This window comes from Anolis carolinensis, unplaced genomic scaffold (genome assembly GCF_035594765.1).
Source record: "Anolis carolinensis isolate JA03-04 unplaced genomic scaffold, rAnoCar3.1.pri scaffold_13, whole genome shotgun sequence".
NCBI lineage: Eukaryota > Metazoa > Chordata > Lepidosauria > Squamata > Dactyloidae > Anolis > Anolis carolinensis.
In genome coordinates this window covers 4,878,737-4,906,632 of record NW_026943824.1, presented here as the reverse complement: position 1 = coordinate 4,906,632, position 27,896 = coordinate 4,878,737, and the positions used below count along the sequence as shown (strand labels likewise).

The following is a 27,896-nucleotide window of genomic DNA, read 5'->3' as shown; positions in this document are numbered from 1 at the left end:
TTGTGCCTCTGTTTGTAGCCTGTCTGTGTGATTTTCTTACAGCAGCTGAGGATGTGATCAATGGTTTCGTCGGTTTCCTTGCACAGTCTGCATTTTGGGTCATCAGCTGATTTTTCAATCTTGGCCTGAATTGCCTTTGTTCTGATGGCTTGCTCCTGGGCTGCAAGGATCAGGCCTTCTGTCTCCTTCTTCGGGGTCCCATTCGTGAGCCAGAGCCAGGTCTTCTCTTTATCAGCTTTTCCTTCAATTTTGTCAAGGAACTTTCCATGCAATGTTTTGTTGTGCCAGCTGTCAGCTCTAGTTTGTAGTGCGGTTTTCTTGTACTGGTTTTTTGTCTGCTGTGTTTTGAGGAGTTTCTGATTTTTGACTTCAATCAAAGCAGGTTCTTCACTTTGCTTGACATAGTCTGCCAGGGCATGTTCTTCTTCTTTGACTGCTTGTTTGACTTGTAAGAGTCCTCTGCCCCCTGATCTTCTAGGCAGATATAGCTGGTCAACATCACTGCGAGGGTGCAGTGAATGATGAATGGTCATGAGTTTTCTTGTTTTTCTGTCCAAATTGTCCAGTTCCACCTGTGTCCAGTTTATAATGCCAGCAGTATATCTTATGACAGGTATGGCCCAGGTGTTTATGGCCTTGATGGTGTTGCCTCCATTGAGCTTGCTTTTGAGAATTTTTCTGACCCTTTGTGTGTATTCTTTACTGACCACAGTCTTCACATGTTCATGCTTGATGTTGTCCAGCTGTAATATGCCCAGATATTTATAGGCCTCTGGTTGGTGACACTTTATTGTTTGGCCATTAGGCATATTTATGCCCTCACTTTCAATTTTTTTTTTGTGTCAGGAGCAACCGGAGTTGCTTCTGGAGTGCGAGAATTGGCCGTGTGCAAGGACGTTGCCCAGGGGACGCCCGGATGTTTTGATGTTTTACCATCCTTGTGGAGGCTTCTCTCATGTCCCCACATGGAGCTGTAGCTGATAGAGGGAGCTCATCCACACTCTCGGGTGGAATTCGAACCTGGCAGCTTTCAGGTCAGCAACCCAACCTTCAAGTCATGAGGTTTTTATCCCCTAGGCCACTGGAGGCTCCTACTTTCAATGATTTTTCCCTTCTTCAATGCCACTGTCGAACATTTGTCCAAACTAAACTCCATGCTGATATCCGTGCTAAAAATTCGGACAGTGTTTGTCAGAGACTGGATTTCAGTTTCCGTTTTCCCATACAGCTTCAAGTCATCCATGTACATCAGATGTGAAATTTTAATAATAATAATTATTATTATTATTCTGAGGATTCGAAGTACTTCTCCTTAAACTGCAAATCCCAGGATTCCACTAGAGGGAACCCATGATAAAGTCCTATCCAGGCACCGTCTTAGTTAAGTATAGCTCACTGTACTGTTCAATGCGTGCCAAATGACTATAGGGAAGGGACAGAGAAGCTCTCTTAACATTGCTCCGCTCTCCCTTCCCACCGCCTCATTCATTCATGCCACTTTCCAAACATCTCAACTGGAAAAGGGACAGCAGTGCTGAATGTCTCTCTTTGTTTGTTTGCCGGTTCAAGCACTATAAGGTCTGCAGCCATGTTCGCCCCAGAAAAGGCATTTCTTTCTTTCTTTTTTTAGGCTGTGGGTAAAAGAAGCCTGGACTCAGCAGGGCTGGAGTATTAGGGGAGGGGAAGGCAACAGCAGCACAGGGAGAGAATCTGATGTTTTTTCCGAGGTCCTTTGCTGGAGAAGGAAACAGGAACGCAGTCTCCGCCAATGAAAGGAGCAGAAGTACCACAGAGAGTAGGCAGGTTGCCAAGCAAGCTCGGCAGCGTGACCAAGCTGCATTGAGTTTCTCTAATGAAAGCCAGGAAAGAACACATTACACAGTGTTTCTTCAGAGAGCTAAGCTAGCCTCCAGTGATTGAAATCAATAAAAACAGTCGGCAAGGGGCCCAAGTGGGGAGAGAACCAAACCTCGGCTTCAGCCTTCCCATTGCTTTCTGTTTCTTTCTTTTCCTTAAAAGTTGAACTTTCAATAAAAACAACACCGCTGCTCCTTGTAGAACTCCAAGGACTTATATCTTTGGGCCCACAGCATTGGTGAGTGGACGCTGTTTCAAGCTTCAGGAATGAAAGGATTGTTTTGAACGCGAAGCCTGCCCGAGAGGACACCTCCGGACAAGTGCCTGGTCTGACGTTTCAGGAGGAAGGAGAGGAAGCGGGACACAGAGGAGATGAAGTTGATAGCCAGACAACATTCAAGGAGATGAAAGAAGAAGGAAAACATGGGATTTTATTTATCAGAACGCTCTCTGGAAAGAATGTCAGCTGCCGCTGTAGCCTGAAAGTCTGAAATCACTGAAGAGAGACAAGACCGCTGCAAAGCAGAGCAAGAAAAAAAAAGTCCTGGTAAGTCTCTCAATAGTTTATCTAGCATGTTATCAGAAAGCTTGAAGTAAAAAAAAAGACATTGATTTTGTAATTGGTTAAAAAAAATCGTGGTGTCTTCTTGCTATTGTTTTTTTACGGGAAATTCAAATACCAACCCATGTTAGATATGCGAACAAGAGTATTGACAATTCCTCCAGGACAAGCCATGGGGCCCCAGGAAAAGCACAAAGTCGAGTTGTTTATCTATTTATTTGTCTCATGGTGTTTTTGTTTAGTTTGATTTATGAACCAGAGGCTGGCCATTACATAACTCCACCCGCTCCCCAAAGGACACCGTGTTCCACGCTGAGCTGCTGTTTTCATTGTGAGGCAAAGCAGAGGCCATACGATGAAAGCAAACTGCATTTCTGAAGGTCTCAGTAATGGTTTTTCATAGGGAGCATGTGTTCCCTTGATTCCTTTTCCAGAAGTCTTCCTCCCCATAAGCAACCTAAAGAGATTGCCTGCCTTTTAAAAAGTATTATTGAAACAGATGCAACTGAATGATTTTTGTTTTAATGTTGAAAAATTAGACTGGCTTTGTTCTATATTCATGAAACGACGCAAGATAAAATGCATCCTACGTTCTTCAGGAAGATTTATTATGTTGCAGAGATCTGGGAGGGGAGCTGAACCCTGCAGAATGGCAAGTCTGGCATCCCATACTATTTTTAACACAGCTTCAAAATACCAAAAAGCAGAGACTGACCAAGTGAATTGCCACACCATAAGATAGCCAACATTACTATGAAACAAGCGGAGATGGAAAACGTATAAATGAAAAACAAAAACTCTAACACATTTCCTAAGATTATAAAACAAGTTCATGCAAGGACTTCTAAATAGGGCCTGGAAATTCTGAGGTCTCTATTCCCAGCATGGAAGGCCAGCAGAGAGTAGGAAGTGCAGTTCTATATGGACCAGAATCCAGAGAACCGGCTCAAATTATTGGAGGGAGGAGTAAGAAGAATATACTTAAAGGTGGCTATAGAAGAGCATTTTTAATTTTTGAATATGGATTGGAACAGCTTAATACAACAAGTTTGGAAACTTTCCTATTTATTTCCTTATGGACAGGTACACAAAATGCAACTCCCCACCGCTGGTATTTTCTTGGAAATCTTGCCCAATTGCAGGAATTTCAGAAGTTCCTTAGTTGTGTATCCTGGCATGACAGGCAGTTCTATACAATAGCCTTTATGATTTTTTCCAACTCTATGATACTATGAAGGAGCCCCGGTGGCGAAGTGTGTTAAAGCACTGAGCTGCTGAACTTGCAGATCGAAAGGTCCCAGGTTCAAATACCGGGACCGGAGTGAGCGCCCGCTGTTAGCTCCAGCTTCTGCCAACTTAGCAGTTCGAAAACATGCCAATGTGAGTAGATCAATAGGTACCGCTCCAGCGGGAAGCTAACAGCACTCCATGCAGTCATGCCAGTGGCCACATGACCTTGGAGGTGTCTACGGACAACGCCAGCTCTTCAGCTTATTTATTATTTATTTTATTTATTTACAGCATTTATATTCCGCCCTTCTCACCCCGAAGGGGACTCAGGGAGGATCACATTACACATATAGGCAAACATTCAATGCCTTTTAACATAGAACAAAGACAAGACAAACATAGGCTCCGAGCGGGCCTCGAACTCATGACCTCCTGGTCAGAGTGATTCATTGCAGTGATTCATTGCAGCTGCTCTCCAGCCTGTGCCACAGCCCGAGCCCAAGCTTAGAAATGGAGATGAGCACCAACCCCAAGAGTCGGACACGACTGGACTTAACGTCAGGGGAAACCTTTACCTTTACTTTTATGATACAGTAGAGTCTCACTTATCCAACATAAATGGGCCGGCAGAACGTTGAATAAGCTAATATGTTGGATAATAAGGAGGGATTAAGGAAAAGCCTATTAAACATCAAATTAGGTTATGATTTTACAAATTAAGCACCAAAACATAATGTTATGCAACAAATTTGACAGAAAAAGTAGTTCAATACGCAGTAATGCTATGTAGTAATTACTTTATTTATGAATTTAGCACCAAAATATCACGATGTATTGAAAACATTGACTACAAAAATGCGTTGGATAATCCAGAACATTGGATAGGTGAATGTTGGATAAGTGAGACTCTACTGTACTATGAAGTATGGACTACGGACCATACAGGAAGCTGGACAAGAAGATAACCTTGCTTTGGGTGGATGGTAGTGGCCAGACATCTGTTTCCTTCCAGCTTTACGGCCCTTTCATTACTGGAAGATGAATACATAGTATGTTGACTGAAAGGGCAACCACAGATAATGACTCAGAGTTTTCATATCACCTCATTTCCCTTTTTAATAATGTCTGTTGATACAGTCTGGTTGCCAGTTATCCAATGATGCACAAACCATCTGTAAGATTCTCAGGTAGAGAAAGTTTGACAGTGATTTCAACAGTACAGGTGTTCTTCTCCTTTCGGGGTTTCTTCTCTTCTGTTTTCTTACTTTTTCAGGACGTAGGGCTTGATCAGCAAATACAATCATAAACTGACCATATCAACAAGGATATTGAAAACTATCCTGTACATTAAACCTCACTGCACACAGAAAATTTGACAGCAAGTCACTATGGCTAGCAAGGCCCTTACATAGGCTGTAGATAATTCTTTATCTGCAAGGAGGACAGGTGGCTGAAACATGGAGATATTCTTACAACTCTTCTTTCATATTTTGTAGGACTGGTTCTGTGAGAATCCTATGATATAACATGACTCTAAAAAGGTAAAGGTTTCCCCTGACGCTAAGTCTAGTCGTGACTGACTCTGGGGGTTGGTGCTCATCTCCATTTCTAAGCCGAATAATAATAATAATAATAATAATAATAATAATAATAATAATAATAATAATAACTTTATTTTTATATCCCGCCCCATCTCCCCGGAGGGACTCGGAGCGGCTTACATGGGGCCATGCCCGACAACAATACAATAGCAGCAATAAAACAATAAAACAAGATCAGCAATAAAACAATATCATATCAATAAAAACATAACATCAATGAACAGTTATAAAAGTCAGCGCACGGCATAAAATTGTTAAAAACAGGGCTAAAAACACGAAGCTGGGCCCAGAGGAAAAACTTCAGCATGGTAGAGGTAGTTACACAATTTAAAATCAATAAGGTACGAAATAATCGTGGCCAGGCAACGTAATATCACATGAGCAGGAAAATCGACCCTATAATAATTAGCCCTCAAAGTGCCGGCGTTGTCCGTAGACACCTCCAGGTCATGTGGCCGGCATGACTGCATGGAGCACCGTTACCTTCCCGCCGGAGCAGTACCTATTGATCTACTCACATTTGCATGTTTTTCAACTGCTAGGTTGGCAGGAGCTGGGGCTAACAGCAGGCACTCATTCCGCTCCCGGGATTTGAACCTGGGACCTTTTGGTCCGCAAGTTCAGCAGCTCAGCGCTTTAACACACTGTGCCACCAGGGGCCCCCATAACATGACACTAAATGATTAAAATTTCCCATCTGTCTGAATTGAGGGAGATCAGAGTTTGGTACGGCTTTCAAGTCTTAGTTCTCTAGCATTGCATTACATAATTATAGTAGTCTAGTGCCTTTTAGCAGACATAGTTGCACCCTATAGAATCCTAGGAATTATAATTTGGGAAGGCACTAAAGTACTTTGGCGGAGAGTAATAAGTACCTCTCCCCAAAGTGCAAATCCAAGAATCTACCATAACTGTTTAAAAGTGGTCTCAAAGTACTGTAATTATGCAGTATGAAAGAGACCTTAGTTGAAAGAAAACCTTCATCAAACCCTAAGTCTGGCTGACGTCATACCAATAAAATACAAATCTTTAGAGTACCCCAAACAAATATATTTTTAAAAAAAGTGATGTACATGATGGCTGGCAATACTTTCTCTGTATCCTTCAGCTAGCTTTTTGCTTGCCCTTCCACCTGCTGCCAGAGGCTACACTTATTTTGTCCAGTCATCCACCTTGACATCCTGCCAGAGCCTCAGCATTTTCTGGCTGCACAAAGTCACTCTTGGGGTTTGGACTGGCACCAGGCTCCCAAGGTTCAGGTGATCTACAGCAGCAACAAAAACAACAACGGTATAATATTCTCCAGTTGCTGTCAAGTAACATTAGCTAACCCGCATTTCCTTTCATCAGAAGATAACATTCACTCTGGTGCTAACCACAAGGCTTATGAATCATCTTTCTGAACATCCAACCTAATTCAGTAAAGAGTCTGAAGATGGAAAGCCATTCATTATGCTTCAGCCAGGCACAATTTTCACAGCTCCCTTGATAATACGGTTTCAGTTCCAAAATAAGACTTATCTTTTAAAACAAACAGCACTCTTGTTGGGTATCACTTTCTTCAAAGCTGAGGTTCCAAGTTTGCCTCATTTGAAACACATGCCCTAGAAGGCCAGAGGACTTACCTCTCTGGATCTGGGACAGAACAGAAAAACCCAACTTATAACAGCATTGTCAAGTGTGGGTGTGCTCCCTTTCATTGCATTTCATGGCACAAAGTCAAAACCAAACATCTTCTGTGCTGGAAGACATAGTCTGGTGGACAGTAGACATAAACACGTTGCACAAGACATAAATGATGTACAGTAGAATCTCACTTATCCAAGCCTCACTTATCCAAGTTTCTGGGTTATCCAAGCCATTTTTGTAGTCTCATTCATATATATATATATATATATATATATATCACGGCACCAGACAAAACAACTAAACTAAATATCCCACAACCTCGAAAATTGACAGCACAACTCCTCATCCACGCCTCAAGGTTGATACAACAAAAAGAAAAGAAAAATGAAGTCCTAATTAGAGGGAGAGGAATAATTGCTTTTATCCAATTGCTGCCAGTTAGAAGGCTAAGCTCCGCCAACTTGTTCTCCTAGCAACCCAATAAAAAATAATAAAAAACACTAAAAAAATTAATACAATAAAATACTATAATAACAGAAAATAACTAAAAATAATACAAGAAAATAATAAAATATAATAAATAAAAAGATAACTTACAATAACATTAATTAAAAAGTACAAATAACGTCAAATAAAAATTCCACAACAATTTTTAACCAATACCACCACCACTTTGCCACAGCAACGCGTGGCTGGGCATAGCTAGTGTTTTCAATATATTGTGATATTTTGATGCTAAATTCATAAATACAGAAATTACAACATAACATTACTCTTTCTGTCAAATTTGTTGTATAACATGATGTTTTGGTGCTTAATTTGTAAAATCATAACCTAATTTGAGGTTTAATAGGCTTTTCCTTAATCCCTCCTTATTATCCAAGATATTCACTTAGCCAAGCTTCTGCCGGCTCACTTGGATAAGTGAGACTCTACTGTATAAATAAGATTTCAGAGTCCCAATTTTTATTGTCAAACTCAAAAGTAGTAAGGTCTGGAGTGAATACGTTGTGAGTCTTTAAAGCTTTGAGGTTCAGAAAGTGCAAGGAGTCTTGCTCCACAGAAGATAACACAATTTAGCAGCAAGGACCACATATCTACTGTGCTCTCCTCTGACTCTTGCATGTGTCAGAGTATTTTGTTTCTGCGACGTGTGTTTGCAAATCACTGGTCTTGCTCAAAATGCAATACCTTTGGAGGACCTCCTGGCCCTCAGGACTGACTTTCCAAGGTTCATAAGAGCATAGCGCAGGAAGAAAAAGGCAGGAAAGCCTCTTTTCTTCCTGCTTGTATCCAAGCCAAACATTGTGTTCCTACAGGATAATCCAGGTACATAATGGATTATCTAATTCAAGTCAGGATTCAAAGAACTCTAACAAATTCCATACCTTTAAGAGGCCCTGGCCCTATACTTCTAGAGTTACAACCCCCAAATCTCCACATTCCATAACAGCGTTTGGCAAAATGCTTAAGAAATGGAGAAAAGTCCCACATGTAGTTTGTTAGATGGAGAGCAATCTCAGGAAGAAAAGAGCAAGACTCGTTTTTATAAGGCACAGGTACAAGATCTACGAGTAACTAATGTATATACTCGAGTATAAGCCGACCCGAATACAAGCCGAGGCACCTAATTTTACCACAAAAAAACCTGGGAAAACATTGACTCCAGTCTAAGCCGAGGGTGATAAATTTCAGAAATAAATTAGATACCAATAAAATTACATTAATTGAGTAATCAGTAGGTTAAATGTTTTTGAATATTTACATCAAGCTCAAATTTAAGATAAGACTGTCCAACTCTGATCAAATCATGATTCTCATCTTCTTCAACGTCAATGTGCTTATGTATCCTTTTAATAATAATAGAGTAAAATAACACATGTAATAATAATAATAATAATAATAATCTGCACGCATCATCTGAAAATACATCACACAGTCCTAGACACTTGGGAAGTGTTCGACTTGTGATTTTGTGATACGAAATCCAGCATATCTATCTTGTTTGCTGTGTCATAATAAAATAATAATAATAATAATAAATACAGGAAAGTAATACAAGTACAGTAGAGTCTCACTTATCCAACACTCGCTTATCCAACGTTCTGGATTATCCAACGCATTTTTGTAGTCAATGTTTTCAATACATCGTGATATTTTGGTGCTAAATTCGTAAATACAGTAATTACTACATAGCATTAATGTGTAATGAACTACTTTTTCTGTCAAATTTGTTGTATAACATGATGTTTTGGTGCTTAATTGGTAAAATCATAACCTAATTTGGTGATTAATAGGCTTTTTCTTAATCTCTTCTTATTATCCAACATATTCGCTTATCCAACGTTCTGCCGGCCCGTTTATGTTGGATAAGTGAGACTCTACTGTAATAATAAATAGAGTAAAATAATGAATGCAATAATAATAATAATAATACAGTAGAGTCTCACTTATCCAAGCTAAACGGGCCGGCAGAAGCTTGGATAAGCGAATATCTTGGATAATAAGGAGGGATTAAGGAAAAGCCTATTAAACATCAAATTAGGTTATGATTTTACAAATTAAGCATCTAAACTTCATGTTATACAACAAATTTGGTAGAAAAAGTAGTTCAATACGCAGTAATGTTATGTTGTAATTACTGTATTTACGAATTTAGCACCAAAATATCACGATATATTAAAAACATTGACTACAAAAATGGCTTGGATTATCCAGAGGCTTGGATAAGTGAGGCTTGGATTAGTGAGACTCTACTGTAATAATAATAAGATCAGAGTGAAATAATAAATGTATTAATAGCAATAACAATAAAGTAAAATAAATGTAATAGTAGCAACAATAATAGAGAAAAATAATAAATGTAAGAATACCAATAATAATAGAGAAAAATAATAAATGTACCATATATTCTCGAGTATAAGCTGACCCAAATATAAGCCAACCAGGATTCTCACCCGAGTATAAGCCGAGGGGGGCTTTTTCAGTCTTAAAAAGAGGGCTGAAAAACTAGGCTTATATTCGAGTATATACACTATTTAAAAAACCTCCTAGGCATGACTGAAGTAGTCCTTTGGATGATGTCCACTGTCAAGACAAAGCCAAATGGGCAACAGCTTCACTCTGGGCAATTCTTACTGCCCTGAAGAGCCAACAATATCACCAAGGGAACTGAAAACAGAGTACTGGCATGACCGTGCCAGTTCTTACTTGTGTTTAATACAATGTGCAGTCACTGCATACATTTTATATTCCTAGTGATTGATGGCTCCCAGAACCAGTAAGAAAGCCCTGTTCACTTGTTTAAAAAAAGGTTTTGCTTCCTGAATGTAACAAACCCTAATTTTTTTATCCAGTCACAGACAGCCTTTATTTGTGACCATTGGGAAGAAGGGAAATCACTGTTCTCTGTGATATAGGCCCACAGATTTCCTCTTTGGAGGAAGGAAAGCCTAAATTTCAAGCACTCAAAACCTGGTGGCACAGTGTGTTAAAGCACTGAGCTGCTGGACTTGCGGACCAAAAGGTTGCAGGTTCAAATCCAGGGAGCGGAGTGAGCTCCCACTGTTAGCCCCAGCTTCTGCCAACCTGGCAGTTCGAAAACATGCCAATGTGGGTATTTATTTTATTTATTTACAACATTTCTACCCCGCCCTTCTCACCCGAGGGGACTCAGGTCGGCTTACAACAACCGGCAAAATTCAATGCCAAACAGATCAATAAAACAGCAACACATTTAAAACCATTAACAACTACAGTAGAGTCTCACTTAGCCAACATAACACAGGCCGGCAGAAGGTTGGATAAGTGAATATGTTGGATAATAAGGAGAGATTAAGGAAAAGCCTATTAAACATCAAATTAGGTTATGACTTTACTAATTAAGCACCAAAAAATCATGTTGTACAACAAATTTGACAGAAAAAGTACTTCAATACACAGTAATGCTATGTAGTAATTACTGTATTTACGAATTTAGCACCAAAATATCACGATGTATTGAAAACATTGACTACAAAAATGTGTTGGATAATCTAGAACATTGGATAAGCGAGTGTTGGATAAGTGAGACTCTACTGTATTCATAAAATACAACACATAAAATACATTAGTCAGCTAAAACATATAGTTACTTAAAATCACTTTTCCACTGAGTAGATCAATAGGTACCACTCCGGCGGGAAGGTAACAGTGCTCCATGCCGTCATGCCGGCCACACGACCTTGGAGGTGTCTATGGACAACGCTGGCTCTTCGGCTTAGAAATGGAGATGAGCACCAACCCCCAGAGTCGGATACGACTGGATTTAACGTCAGGGGAAACCTTTACCTTCACTTTACAAAACCTCTAACTTGCATAATAGCATGCGCTGGCTTCCACTTGTCGTGAAATGTACCAGAAACCCCCAAAAGCCACAATAAATGAAGACAGTGACACAACCTTTGCATAAAACAAGGTGCTTGATGGCCCAGGCATATAAAATATTCTGCACATGACAGTTTTATTGGCGTTGAGTGGCTTTTTAAAAATTCAAATAAAAGCCAAACTCATGAGAAGATCTAAGACTCCAAAGCATGAAGCGATTACTGCACAGAAAAACCACAAAGCCCAAGGAACATCGAATGTGGCGCCTCCAATGAGCTTGAACGGCTGTGTGGACGCCCACATGTGGGTTCCCTTTCTGCCTCCACTTTCTACATGAACTCAAGCTGCAGGATTATATGGAGCCCAGCGATCATGGTTAGCAATGAGAAGTATTCCACTCCACCAGCCTTTTCCTGCTCCAGCTATCGAGTGTCAGGAGATAAATGAGTTCAAGCAGGGGCCATATGTTAAGCAGCTGCGGGAGTTTGGGCTTTGCGTCTAGGCAGAAGCCCTGCTCTTTGCATTTTGCTTCCTCCACCTACACACAAGCCCACATATGGACCTGCATGGAAAAAGAATATAAATTCAATCGACTTTTCATTCCTGGGATAGAGACAACAAATATGTGCCAAGGACCCTTACATTGTTCAGGTTTAGCACATTTGTTCAGCAACACAGATTCCTAACGAAGACACGACATTAAGAGTGCAGATTTTTATCCTGTAATCTATATACTGTATATACTCAAATATAAGCCTACTTTTTCAGCCCTCTTTTTAAGACTGAAAAAGCCCCCCTCGGCTTATACTCGGGTGAGGATCTGGTTGGTTTATATTTGGGTCAGCTTATACTCGAGAATATATGGTACATTTATTGGTATTACAGTAGAGTCTCACTTATCCAAGCCTCGCTTATCCAAGTTTCTGGATTGTCCAAGCCATTTTTGTAGTCAATGTTTTCAATATATCATGATATTTTGGTGCTAAATTAGTAAATACAGTAATTACAACATAACATTACTGCGTATTGAACTGCTTTTTCTGTCAAATTTGTTGTAAAACATGATGTCTTTGTGCTTAATTTGTAAAAATAATAACCTAATTTGATGTTTAATAGGCTTTTTCCTTAATCCCTCCTTATTATCCAAGATATTCACTTATCCAAGCTTCTGCCGGCCCGTTTAACTTGGATAAGTGAGACTCTACTGTATTACATTTATTATTTTTCTCTGTTATTGTTGCTACTATTACATTTATTTTACTCTCTTATTATTATTATTATTATTATTATTATTATTATTACATTTATTATTTCACTACAATATTATTATTATTATTGCATTTATTATTTTACTCTATTATTACATGTATTTTCCTGTATTTATTATTATTATTATTATTATTATTATTATTATTATTATTATTATTATTATTATTAAAAGGATACATAAGCACATTTACATTGAAGAAGATGAGAATAATGACTTGATCAGAGTTGGACAGTCTTATCCTAAATTTGAGCTTGATGTAAATATTCAAAAACATTTAACCTACTGATGCCTCAATTAATGCAATTTTCTTGGTATCTATTTTTATTTCTGAAATTTCCCACCCTCGGCTTATACTGGAATCAATGTTTTCCCAGTTTTTTTTGTGGTAAAATTAGGTGCCTCAGCTTATATTCAGGTCGGCTTATACTCGAGTATCTACAGTATATACTTTTCTCTGAGAAACAAACCTAGATCTCTATACATAAATCTGAATATTTCAAACTCGAAGGAAATCCCTTCCACAGACTACATGTGTATTGGGCCAGAAGGTGACAAGTCAAACCATCACCTCCCAATGAATGCAATGATGGGGATAAATGGGGCGGGAGGGCTTTCTGCCTTCAATAGGTAAAGGCAAAGGTTTTCACTGACGTCAAGTCCAGTCATGTCTGACTCTCGGGGTTGGTACTCATCTCCATTTCTAAGCCGAAGAGCCAGTGTTGTCTGTAGACACCTCCAAGGTCATGTGGCCGGCATGACTGTATGGAATGCCATCACCTTCCCACCGGAGCGGTACCTATTGATCTACTCACATTTGCATGTTTTCGAACTGCTAGGTTGGCAGAAGCTGGAGCTAACAGCGGGCGCTCACTCCGCTCCCCGGGTTTGAACCTGGGACCTTTCGGTCTGCAAGTTCAGCAGCTCAGTGCTTTAACACACTGAGCCACCGGAGCCTTCAATAAAGACTCAATCAAAGCTCCTCAAAGCAGGCATTCCTGATATCATCCTTATCCTATGAGTCCATGAAAGTTGTAGATACTACAATGAAAGCACTCCGTCTTTGACTTGTGTCCTCTTCACCACATGCTTTTTCCTGGAATAAACTTTATGTGAGTTTTATAACTCTGACAAAATAAAACTAAAGTCACTAAGATGGCCCATGAGGTCTCTTCCAACTCTACTATTCTATGATTCTATTCTATAAGATGATACCTGCTTGGAAACATAACATGTACTCCCTAAAAATATGTATAACAGCACCTTTCACACTCAGGTTTACCATTTCCCATGCCCATTTATTAGTTGACGAACTATTAGTCCCTGAGTCTTCTATTTCTTTCTGTTACAAATGATAAAATAAGTTATAACAATAAGCTTTAAACCTAAAATGAACCATCTGTAGTTGTTATGCAGTTCCACACATAAGAGGTGACCTAAAAGTAATCACGCTACAACCAAGTCTCGGAGATATACATATATATATATATATATATATATATATATATATATATATATAAACAAACGCTACAACAATCTGCTTTGGCTGCAGGATCTGCTGCTTCCTAGATCAGAGTGTTTTGGACGTTTTCTATTGAACTTACTTCCTGTCCACAAATCGCTACAAAACACATTCAGGAAACACAAGCAACACCAGCCAAAATACCATTAGAGGTCTCGAGCTTTCTACTCCGGCACCTTTTTAGAGACGCTGCTTTATTTCCTATACTCCAGGATATGAATGTAAATCAGTAAAAGCTTCATCGTTTTTCCTCCTTTTGTCCCTAATACGTACATGATGATAAGGAAAAAAGAGTGGCGTCTTTAGTTAGGTGTTTCAGGAAGCTTAACAGTTTTGCCAGATTTTTAACTACCGTATATACTCGAGTATAAGTCTATTTTTTCAGCCCTTTTTTAGGACTAAAAAAGCCTCCCTCGGCTTAAACTCGGGTGAGGGTCCTGGTTGGCTTATATTTGGGTCAGCTTATATATATGGTACATTTATTATTTTTCTCTATTATTATTACATTTATTATTGTACTGTATTATTGTTGCTACTATTACATTTATTTTATTCTATTTTTATTATTATTAATACAGTAGAGTCTCACTTATCCAACATAAATGGGCCAGCAGAATTTTGGATAAGTGAATATGTTGAATAATAAGGAGGGATTAAGGAAAAGCCTATTAAACATCAAATTAGGTTATGATTTTACAAATGAAGCACCAAAACATCATGTTATACAACAAATTTGGCAGAAAAAGTAGTTCAATACGCAGTAATGCTATGTAGTAATTACTGTATTTATGAATTTAGCACCAAAATATCACGATATATTGAAAACATTGACTACAAAAATGCGTTGGATAATCCAGAACATTGGATAAGCGAGAGTTGGATAAGTGAGACTGTACTGTACATTTATTTCACTCTGATCTTATTATTAATTATTATTATTACATTTATTATTCTACTCTATTATTACATATATTATTTTCCTGTATTTATTATTATTATTACATGTATTGTTTTACTCTATTATTATTAAAAGGATACCTAAGCACATTTACATTGAAGAAGATGAGAATAATGATTAGATTAGAGTTGGACAGTCTTATCTTAAATTAGAGCTTGATGTAAATATTCAAAAACATTTAACCTACTGATGCCTCAATTAATGTAATTTTTGGTATCTATTTTTATTTCTGAAATTTCCCACCCTCGGCTTATACTGGAGTCAATGTTTTCCCAGTTTTTTTGTGGTAAAAATAGATGCCTCGGCTTATATTCGGGTCGGCTTATATTCAAGTATATGCAGTAACTCAGAATCAGTACTGAACCACTTGTTTGTCACTATGTGGACAAGTGGTCAAAGGAGGGCTTGGCTCAAGGCCAGGCAAGCATTGTTTGCTATTCATCCTAACTGGCCAACTCTGGTTTGAACTTTGTTTGCTAACTACCCTGTTTCCCCGAAAATAAGACATCCCCGGAAAATAAGACCTAGTAGAGATTTTGCTGAATTGCTAAATATAAGGCCTCCCCTGAAAGTAAGACCTAGCAAGGTTTTTGTTTGGAAGCATGCCCGCCAAACAGAATACCAGAGTATGCGGGATTGGTAAATGTATATACCATGGAATGTTGTACATGGAAATAATGGTAGTAACAAGAAATTCTTGATAGGATTCACAGTTTGTCTGGTTATGCTGGTTTGTGATGACAACTATTGTATAGTATATAATATATGTTCATTTTTTGTTCAACAATTTATTTATTTATTTGCTACATTTATATCCCGCCCTTCTCACCCCGAAGGGGACTCAGAGCGGCTTACAAATTAAATTTACATACAATATTATATTATTAGCATAGTACAATACTGATAATAAATTACTATATTGTACTGTATCAGTATATTGTAATATTATTAGTAATATTACATGTAAAATACAATATATAATTAATATTATATTGTATTGTTAGTATTATATTGTATTACAATATAATATTATGAATATTATATGTATATACAATATGTTATAATTATTATATATTATTGTATATTATATTGTATATTGTATACACACACACACATATATATACACACACACACATATATATGTGAATAAATGTGAATTCTTCTTCATGGAAAAATAAGACATCCCCTGAAAATAAGACCTAGCACATCTTTGGGAGCAAAAATTAATATAAGACACTGTCATATTTTCGGGGAAACACGGTAGAACAGGAAACCAGGGCCCAAGTCTAAAGAACAAGAGAAAGAAGCCGGGAATGAATGGCTGCAGGTAAAAAAAACAGGCACTATAGCAGGCATGGGCAAACTTGGGCCCTCCAGGTGTTTTGGACTTCAACTCCCATCATTCCTAACAGCCTCCCGGCTGTTAGGAATGATGGGAGTTGAAGTCCAAAACACCTGGAGGGCCCAAGTTTGCCCATGCCTGCACTATAGGCATAGACAACATAGTTAACACGATGCATTAGAAATACAGTAATTAGATATCATGGTGTGTGTTCAGTATGCATTTTACAAAACACATAAAACATGTTCTTCTTTTTATACATGGTTACTTGCCAACATTGCTACTCTTTCTTCCTGTTTCAGACCTAGAGGAAGTATGTTCCCGTGGGGAAAAATAAGACCGTTTTGGTCTTTCCTCTCTTTCTATTAGTATTAATGGAGGAGTCCAGTTTCTTCTTAAGTGCTTTGTTCAAATCAATTTCCTGTACCAAGCCAACTGATGACATTTCTAAAAGATTCTGGGCATCGCTTGGGCTAGTGACATGTAACTTTTGCCCTGTGATTTTCTTTGGAAAGCAAGCCTACGTGGGAAATGATTTGTCGTCCCCTGAAGGTGACAAGCAAGGGGCAAAATATCACATTGGACCACGAGGAAAGATGCACAATGGCTCATCAAATGTATAGTTTAGTACCGCTTCCTTATCTGATACACTTTTTTTATGAGAAAGAATGCAGGTTGGAAGAGAAAAATATGAACTGGAACAAAAGCCTTTAAGACGGTACAGTAGAGTCTCACTTATCCAAGCCTCGCTTATCCAAGCTTCTGGATTATCCAAAGCATTTTTGTAATCAATGTTTTAAATATATCATTATATTTTGGTGCTAAATTCGTAAATACAGTAATTAACAGTAACATTATTGCGTATTGAACTACTTTTCTGTCAAATTTGTTGTATAACATGATGTTTTGGCGCTTAATTTGTAAAATCATAACCTAATTTGATGTCTAATAGGCTTTTCCTTAATCCCTCCTTATTATCCAACATATTTGCTGATCCAACATTCTGCCGGCCCGTTTATGTTGGATAAGTGAGACTCCACTGTACTTGATTTGGTACATGCACAAAAGGAACAAAGCAGGCTCTTTAGTCAAATTCTGTTTTATTTGCTGTCCTCTGAAATACTCAGAGGTCACAGGAATTTTAATGCCTCTTCTTTTCATGATTTCAAAGTACAGTAGAGTCTCACTTATCCAACATAAACGGGCCGTCAGAACATTGGATAAGCGAATATGTCGGATAATAAGGAGGGATTAAGGAAAAGCCTATTAAACATCAAATTAGGTTATGATTTTACAAATTAAGCATCATGTTTTACAACAAATTTGACAGAAAAAATAGTTCAATATGTAGTAATGCTATGTAGTAATTACCGTATTTATGAATTTAGCACCAAAATATCACGATGTATTGAAAACATTGACTACAAAAATGCGTTGGATAATCCAGAACGTTGGATAAGTGAGACTCTACTGTAATATGTAATTAGCTAACTTTCACCATGAAGAGGCACTTGCAGTGTGTCTTGGGGTCAATATTTGCCCCCAAAACTCTGTAAACTGTACCCTTAGTAAAGGTAAAGATTTTCCCCTGACATTAAGTCCGACTCTGTGGGTTGGTGCTCATCTCCATTTCTAAGCTGAAGAGCCGGCGTTGTCCATAGACACCTCCAAGGTCATGTGTCCATAGGCATGCCTGCATGGAGCACTGTTACCTTTCCATAGAAGTGGTACCTATTGATCTACTCACATTTGCATGTAGACAGCACCTCCAAGGTCATGTGACCATAGGCATGACTGCATAAAGCACCGTTACCTTCCCGCCGGAGCGGTACCTATTGATCTACTCACATTAGCATGCTTTCGAACTGCTAGGTTTGCAGAAGCTGGGGTTAACAGCGGGAGCTTACCCCGTTTCCTGGATTCGAACCGGCGACCTTTTGATCAGCAAGTTCAGCAGCTCAGCAGTTGCTGTGCCACTGGGGGCTGCTAAACTGTAGCCTTAGACAAACGTAATTGATTTCAATCCAAAATTAGCTAATGAAGATAACTAACTGCAACCATCTTTTCTGGTTTCTAAGGCATTTAAGACAATTACCACTTTTTAAATAGTAAATTGATATTGTTACGTCCTTATCCTCTTCTGGAATGAGCCAGTAAACATTGCATTCATCCATGGCAGGACATCTAAGAATGCCACCGTGGAACTTTGCTACTGACATCAAAGGGATGTGGGCTCCGTTTATTTGCTGTGAACACTAAACAAAACCCGTACAAGGACAAATCTCCCCTTGAATGCCAGTGTGGAGAGACAAACCCCAGCAAACCCCATATCCTGGCGAACACTGCTGGCACTTCCATTTCCAGATGAAAGATTTTGTGACCCTGTCAGAAACATTACCAAATCTCATAGCCAGGAATGGGTTTGTGCCTAGTACAACATAGTTTTCTTCCCATGTTCAAAATCTTTGCTCCGGCCTGAAGTCTGTCAATGGGCCTCTGCTAAGTCATGATCTAACTCTTTTACCAATGGGTTTGTTGGTTAAAGAAGGTCTCACTATGATAACTGCAAGAATAGGGCAACTAGTTTCAGCCACAAACTGTTCTGATTTAGAAACTCGTGGATGGAATATCTCTTGCCTGCTGTCTTTCTCACAGTGTTGTAGCTGGAAGATTCTTTCTCCACATCTTTGCCCTTGGCTCCATTCCTATTAACTTCCTCACAGCTCAGCAAGGAACAGCTGGTTTGTGTAGGCAGGTGGGCAAAGCACTGTGATGCAAAGAGAAAGTAGGAAGCATGGAAAGGAGGTAATAAGGTTTTGCTTGGCTGCTCTAGGCATTGATCCGAAAAGCTGAAATGGAGAAGCTTCATCCTCCAAACTGCAGGTTGAAATCTCAGAAATCAATTGAAAAGAAAGAGTGATACCTCTACCAAATATAATTACATATACAGTAGAGTCTCACTTATCCAAGCCTCGCTTATCCAAGCCTCTGGATAATCCAAGCCATTTTTGTAGTCAATGTTTTTAATATATCGTGATATTTTGGTGCTAAATTCGTAAATACAGTACAGTAGAGTCTCACTTATCCAACACTCACTTATCTAAAGTTCTGGATTATCCAAGCCATTTTTGTAGTCAATGTTTTCAATATATCGTGTTATTTTGGTGCTAAATTCGTAAATACAGTAATTACAACGTAACATTACTGCGTATTGAACTACTTTTTATGTCCAATTTGTTGCATAACATGATGTTTTGGTGCTTAATTTGTAAAATGATAACCTAATTTGATGGTTAATAGGCTTTTCCTTAATCCCTCATTATCCAAGATATTCACTTATCCAAGCTTCTGCCAGCCCATTTAGCTTGGATAAGTGAGACTCTACTGTAATTACAACGTAACATTACTGCATATTGAACTACTTTTTCTGTCCAATTTGTTATATAACATGAAGTTTTGGTGCTTAATTTGTAAAATCATAACCTAATTTTCCTTAATCCCTCCTTATTATCCAAGGTATTCGCTTATCCAAGCTTCTGCCGGCCCGTTGAGCTTGGATAAGTGAGACTCTACTGTAATTACAACGTAACATTACTGCATATTGAACTACTTTTTCTGTCCAATTTGTTATATAACATGAAGTTTTGGTGCTTAATTTGTAAAATCATAACCTAATTTTCCTTAATCCCTCCTTATTATCCAAGGTATTCGCTTATCCAAGCTTCTGCCGGCCCGTTGAGCTTGGATAAGTGAGACTCTACTGTAATTACAACGTAACATTACTGCATATTGAACTACTTTTTCTGTCCAATTTGTTATATAACATGAAGTTTTGGTGCTTAATTTGTAAAATCATAACCTAATTTTCCTTAATCCCTCCTTATTATCCAAGGTATTCGCTTATCCAAGCTTCTGCCGGCCCGTTGAGCTTGGATAAGTGAGACTCTACTGTACCGGCATTTGCAGGCCAGGGTTGAAGGATGTGTTCATCTGACTTTAGAGTCCAAAATACAGTAGAGTCTCACTTATCCAACATTCGCTTATCCAACGTTCTGGATTACCCAACACATTTTTGTAGCCAAGGTTTTCAATACATCGTGATATTTTGGTGCTAAATTCGTAAATACAGTAATTACTACATAGCATTACTGCGTATTGAACTACTTTTTCTGTCAAATTTGTTGTATAACATGATGTTTTGGTGCTTCATTTGTAAAATCATAACCAAATTTGATGTTTAATAGACTTTTCCTTGATCCCTCCTTATTATCCAACATATTCGCTTATCCAATGTTCTGCCGGCCCGTTTATGTTGGATAAGTGAGACTCTACTGTACCGGCATTTGCAGGGTTGAGGGATGTGTCCATCCAACTTTAGAGTCCAAAATACACCCAAAAGGAAGTGCACCACACACCAGAAGTCTCAGAACATGGAAGAGAATTGTTCAGTGAGGAAGTCAGTATGAGAATAACTTTGGTACTCATTAACCATGTGTTGCAACGACGGTTGGGATTGCATGAGTTTCTTTCTTCAGGTACGAGCCAGGGTTGGCAACTTCTCTTTGCTCTTTCAACAACGTCAACCTCCCCACACGCCACCCATGTTGTATCACAGAAGTGCTTTTGAAACATGCCTCAATTTCAAAATCAATGCTCAAGAAAGACAACTTCTTAGAGCACTCAACACGTGGAATATTAGCTGCGAGTTCTAAGAGAGTTTCTCAATCAGAGGCAATCGTATTGTTTGTTCGGCATCAGCTGGAAGAGCCACAAAAGTAAACAGACAAGTATGTGAGGAACACCATGCAAACATCGGGGAGGATGTTTGCGCATATGTTTGGGGGAGATGGCTGAATACTATGAAATACTGCAAATACAAGCAAAGCTGTCGAGGTAGTCCAGGTGCATTTAGTCATTTTAACAGGATTATTCTGGCCCAACAAATGCCTGGCTGTAATAAGGTGAAAGCAATGCAAATGTAAGCTTCTCTGATACACTGTGAAAAGAATAGGCTTTTAAAAAGTTATGTAAACATGGGGAGGGGATGATGGCTGAGGAATGCAGGTGGAGTCACTGTGATGAAGTGTCGTGTTGCCAGTTTAGCAGTACATTTCCGTCCTAAATGAACTTTCAGGGATTATTAACACTGAGAACAAATAATATTAACAGAATTATCGAGGAGAGATAATGGAACCAGGAGCAAAGCCAATGTTTAGTGCTGAAAGACCGCTGACTTACTGGCTTTTTTGATGCATATTGCAACAGTTGTGGTATGAATTTTATCTCCTGCTTGTAGCTACAAAACATTGCCATTGAAGCTCACTTTATACTCTATATCCTTGCCTAAGCTCTACCATACTGTGAGGTTTATTATTTTTTTTTCTGTCAAAGCTTTTATGGGAAATGAAATGCAGTCAGGGATAATGAGGTCACACCTTGATGCCAAAACCCTCTTGAATGAATTTTAACTTGAAAAGATACATTGGGCTTGGAAGGCCAAAAAGTTACAACAGAAATCGCACTCTCTTCCGAGGAACATTCATATATTCCTAAGGAGATGTTCCATGCTGAGAAGATGAGCCTTGTTTGGAAAGCTTTTATGAAAGGTAATAAGTTCAATATTACTGACCTTCCCATACAATGCACAACCACAGGGGAGGGTAGGAGACTTTTGAGATAGATACAATGAGACATGGCAGCGTTTAACAATAAAACCTACACCTCAATCCTATGAAATAATATAAAAAGTTACACTAAGTTCCTTGGAAAACCCATCAAAATAAAAAGAGCTCACAAATGTTAGGAACTTTGAAAATTACTTTCATGAACCATAAGGACACCCCGGTGGTGCGGTGGGTTAAAGTGCTGAGCTGCTGAACATGCTGACCGGAAAATCGGTGGATCGAATCCGGGGAGTGGGGTGAGCTCCCACTGTCAGCCCCAGCTTCTGCCAAGCTAGCAGTTCAAAAACATGCCAATGCGAGTAGATCAATAGGTACCACTCCAGCGGGATGGTAACAGTGCTCCATGCAGTCATGCCGGCCACATGACCTTGGAGACGTCTACGGACAACGCCGGCTCTTCGGCTTAGAAATGGAGATGAGCCCCAACCCCCAGAGTCGGTAACGACTAGACTTAATGTCAGCGGAAAACCTTTACCTTTAAGGACACTTACATGAACAGATATTAAAGACGGAGATCAGTGGTTTAGTTTCATGGGTTCCACTTTCAAGCCCAAGTTGATATCCCATCTTCGAAGGCCTTGGAAACAAAGGTGTTTGGTTTGGGATTCTCTTCCCTTTTGCCCAATTTTGGAAGGTGCACATAGATACATAATGAGATATTCTGAAGTTGGGATCCAATACTAAACATCTATGATTCAAATGCACCTTATGCACATAGATTGAAGGTAATTTTAGTACTTTTATGTATGAAACAAAATCTCAATCACTCATGCTGACAATTTCAGATTTTGGAGTACAGTAGAGTCTCACTTATCCAAGCTAAATGGGCTGGCAGAAGCTTGGATAAGCGAATATCTTGGATAATAAGGAGGGATTAAAGGAAAAGCCTATTAAACATCAAATTAGGTTATGATTTTACAAATTAAGCAGCAAAACATCATGTTATACAACAAATTTGACCGAAAAAGTAGTTCATCACACAGTAATGCTATGTAGTAATTACTGTACTCATGAATTTAGCACCAAAATATCACAATATATTGAAAACATTGACTACAAAAATGGCTTGGATTATCCAGAGGTTTGGATAAGCGAGGCTTGGATAAGTGAGACTCTACTGTATATTGACTAAGGGGTTCTTAATCTGTAATGTGTAGTCAATGTATTTCTGCAGGCCAAACTCTACATGCTAGAAACAGATTGTTTTTCTCAAAGATCCTAAAGGGATAAACTTGTCCCCTTTAAGCCCAAGCGATAATTGGATCAGAAGAAAAAGTTCAAGAACACAGTAATGCACTTATGTATTAACAGGAAGACTGCTCTGCTCCATGGTGATTAGCCAAAACTATTTCCTTCCAATAATCTACAAAAATGTATGACTTGAACTACATCCTGAATGTAGCTTTTCTTTAGTTCAGTACATGGAATTGCAGATGCTGTTTGCTGGTGTACTATAAATATTCCAAGGAGCAGCAAAGGCTCCATTCATATAAACTGTGACTGCTTGGGATTCAAAAATCTTTGGAGACATTTACCGTATATACTCGAGTATAAGCCGACCCGAATATAAGCCGAGGCACCTAATTTTACCACAAAAAAACCTGGGAAAACATTGACTCCAGTATAAGCCGAGGGTGGTAAATTTCAGAAATAAAAATAGATACCAATAAAATTACATTCATTGAGGCATCAGTAGGTTAAATGTTTTTGAATATTTACATAAAGCTCAAATTTAAGATAAGACTGTCCAACTCTGATCAAATCATTATTCTCATGCTTATGTATCCTTTTAATAATAATAGAGTAAAATAATACATGTAATAATAATAATAGAGTAAAATAATACATGTAATAATAATAATAATAAATACAGGAAAATAATACATGTAATAATAAATAGAGTAAAATAATAAATGCAATAATAATAAGATCAGAGTGAAATAATAAATGTATTAATAATAATAAAAATAGAGTCAAATAAATGTAATAGTAGCAACAATAATAGAGAAAAATAATAAATGTAATAACACCAATAATAATAGAGAAAAATAATAAATGTACCATATATCCTCGAATATAACCTGACCCAAATATAAGCCAACCAGGACCCTCACCCGAGTATAAGCCGAGGGGGGCTTTTTCAGTCTTAAAAAAAGGGCTGAAAAACTAGGCTTCTACTCGAGTATATACATATATTTCTAATGGCCAAGAAGCATGTGATCCAATTACTATGGATCCCTCTATGTATTATTTATTTATTTATGCTGTAAATAAATAAATGCTGTAAATAAATAATAAATATATTTCTAATGGCCAAGAAGCATGTGATCCAATTACTATGGATCCCTCTATGTATTATTTATTTATTTATGCTGTAAATAAATAAATGCTGTAAATAAATAATAAATATATTTCTAATGGCCAAGAAGCATGTGATCCAATTACTATGGATCCCTCTATTTATTATTTATTTATCTACAGCATTTATGCTTTAAATAAATAATTGCTGTAAATAAATAATAAATATATTTCTAATGGCCAAGAAGCATGTGATCCCATTACTATGGATCCCTCTAGAACCAGAACCAGTAATACAGGCCTATAAAAATTCACATTTTTTTGGATTTTACATTCAAATACACAAAGTGCTGAATAAGTGTGGTGTTTAGATCTAGCAAAAATAAATGAAGCAAATTTATTGTTATGGAATCATGCAGCTCTAACAAATTCCAACATTCAAACAGAAAATAAAACTGTACAAAAACCATACTCAATGCCTTTAACCAACAGCAATCCCTCCATCCATTTGATTATTTCAGGTCAAAGCTGCTTCCTTTTTAAAGGGCAATTATATTAGGGTGCAATGAGCAATTACAATTTCCCTAAGGCCATCTGCAGAGCTGCCATCTAAGTCTAAACCTGATTATTTTCCATTGTATCACACTGCCCCCAAATGTCTAAAAGCAGCTCGACACATCAGAATATGAAGGAAAACTGAATGAACCATTCTTTTTGCATTCCCTGTTTTCATTATATGGAACATTTGAAAAAGGACCCCAGCAATGGCAATAATAATCTATATATATAAAAGAGTGATGGCATCACGGCGACCCACAAAACAACAAAACTACAGGCCCCCCAACCTCGAAATTTGACAACACAACCCATCATCCACGCCTCTAGGTTGATACAACAAAAAGAAAAGAAAAATAAAGTCCTAATTAGAGAGAGAGGAATAATTGCTTTTATCCAATTGCTGCCAGTTAGAAGGCTAAGCTCCTCCAACTTGGTCTCCTAGCAACCCAATAAAAAAATAATAAAAAACACTAAAAATTAATACAATAAAATACTATAATAACAGAAAATAACTAAAAATAATACAAGAAAATAATAAAATATAATAAACAAAAATATAACTTACAATAAAATTAATAAAAAATTGCAAATAACGTCAAATAAAAATTACACAACAATTTTTAACCAATACCACCACCACTTTGCCACAGCAACGCGTGGCCGGGCACAGCTAGTAACACATATAAAGTATCAACTGCTGAACATCCTGAAGAAGCTTTGGCTTGGTGTGTAATTCATTCCAGGGTTGAAAACCAATCCAGCTTTTTCAGTGGTTTTAAACACTCCTCAAATTGTTCTTCTTGATTGCAAAATATGGAAGGAAAGCCTAATGGCCGACCCAAAATATTATCATTGGATATTCATACAGCCTTTGAGTGTTTCACATATGTATCCTCAATAATCTGTGAAATAGCCCCGTAAAGTAGGTCAGTATTCTCCTCTATTTACGGCCATCTGGGCTAAGGCAGGCTGGGCCGAGAGGTTTGCTTAAGGTCATGCAGTGAGTTCACGGCTGAGGTAAGATGCAAACCAGGATTTCAGTCTCTCGGCCTCGTTCACCACCAGCTCAAACACTATAAAACACAAACTGCATCTGCTGATCTCTTGAAACAACCTTATTATAATGACATCCATCATTCACAGACTCACAGAACTGCAAATGATGGCTACATCTGTTTGTTTAATCCTTCTCTCTTCCAAGGTTTTACAAAACTGAAATGATTTTAAACTTGGTGCCAGGAGGTACTGCATAAAATAATCAATTCTCCTTTGGTAACAAACCATTTCTAAGAAGCTGCTCGTTGGGGGCGGAGTGGGAGAGAAATACTCAGATTGCAACATAAGCAGTTTCACTCCATCAGAATGAAACTTCATTTGCAGTTTCTCTGATTCGGGGTTTCCTCTCTTTCTGCTACAAAGAATTGCAAAAGGAAAACTTGACTTGAATGTTACGAAGGCCCTTGACTATTCTGTACTGGAGATACCCTTTTGCAGAGCAGCTGTTTCTCTTACCACAACCTCTGAGGATGCCTGCCACAGATGTGGGCGAAATGTCAGGAGAGAATACTTCTAGAACAATGATGGGCAACCTTTTGCGCTTGGTGTGTCAAAATTCATCAAAAAACCTAGCATGACTTGGGTGATATAATAATAATAATAATAATAATAATAATAATAATAATAATAATAATAATAATAATAATAATAATTTATTTGTTTGACCAGTCATATGACCATTTCAAAGTGCAACATAAATAAAAACAAGGCAAAAAGGATGGGAGGACAGGCAGCTGACCATCTGTTTGCTGACAAAATCTTATTTTCCTGATTCTTCTTCTTTCAGGAAATGTGCTCTTTTCTTGATAGCTTTCAGGATAAAAAGGCTTACTCTAATTATGGTGGATCTTTCTTGTCCTTGCAAGAGGACTGTCAGAAGATCATTTCTGTTGGGGGACCTAAAATTAGATAGTAATGGATGTAAATAACTGGGTCGAAGTTCGGCATATGCTGGGCAGTCAATCAAAAAATGTTCGATATCTTCCACTATTTGATCTCCCCAGACACAGAATCTCTCATTTCTTGGGATGTTACAGTAGCGACCAGTTTGCATCATAATACTGAGTTGTTCAAACCTGGCCCTGGTATATATTCTTCTTAAGGGTAACGGAACTGGAATAGTCAAATAGTGTTCTAAATGAATATTCATTTTGTGGGAGGCTAAAAACTTTGTGGCAGAAGACCTACCTATACTTGCTAGGTCCAATTGAGCGACTTGGGTGGTGTGTCACTTTGAGAAAAAAACCATAATTTCGCAATATGTATAGTTTAAATAACAAAAATATATAATTGTAATATATAACCGTATTCAATAAATCAAAAACTATTTACTACCATTATTTCCATGTACAACAAACTACGGTACCTCTTGCAGTTTCCATGCTGATTTCTCTCTATTCTAGTTTCAATGTAGTCATGAATAATAAATAATATAATAATAATAATATAATAGTAATAATATGATAATATACTACAATAATAATAGAATTATATATGTGTGTGTGTGTGTGTGTAATGTGCATAATTCCCATGGAGTAAACAACAAAACCACTGGACCATATCACACCAAATTTGGCCACAAAAGACATAGTCATCTAATCAATCTGCATGCAGCAGCGTGTCAGCAAAAATGGCTAGGCGTGTCAGTGCTGACACGCGTGTCATAGGTTGGCCATCACTGTTCTAGAACATGGCCATACAGCCCGGAAAACATACAACAACCCTGTGATCCTGGCCATGAAAGCCTTCGACAACACATACCACAGTATTATTAGAGACACCAAGTGTACACTATTCCAGGCATCAGAGCTGTGGAAGGGAATGTCCTTAATACTAGGTCTCTAGCGATTCTCTATCCCTTTGTTCATAATTACTAAAATCAGAGTTGAGAAAGCTACCTGATTCAAGGTTTGTGGAGTAAAAAATAAACAGTGGTCCATTTGTTGGTGACAAACATTCGCTTCTCC

The 27,896-nt window shown here is 38.0% G+C and overlaps 2 protein-coding genes across 6 annotated transcripts in view; one reads left to right on the top strand and one right to left on the bottom strand.

Moving 5' to 3' along the window:
* The window catches only part of cunh7orf50 (chromosome unknown C7orf50 homolog), a 134,512-nt gene that overhangs the window by 31,399 nt on the left and 75,217 nt on the right, over positions 1-27,896 (bottom strand). The window lies entirely within an intron of this gene.
* The window catches only part of gpr146 (G protein-coupled receptor 146), a 50,437-nt gene continuing 24,387 nt past the window's right edge, over positions 1,847-27,896 (top strand). The window contains exon 1 of one of the 2 annotated variants that reach the window (XM_062964210.1): positions 1,847-2,404. The gene's annotated coding sequence lies outside the window, so the exon portion shown is untranslated. The remainder of the gene's footprint in view (positions 2,405-27,896) is intronic. The other variant, XM_062964211.1, reaches the window with a different exon arrangement.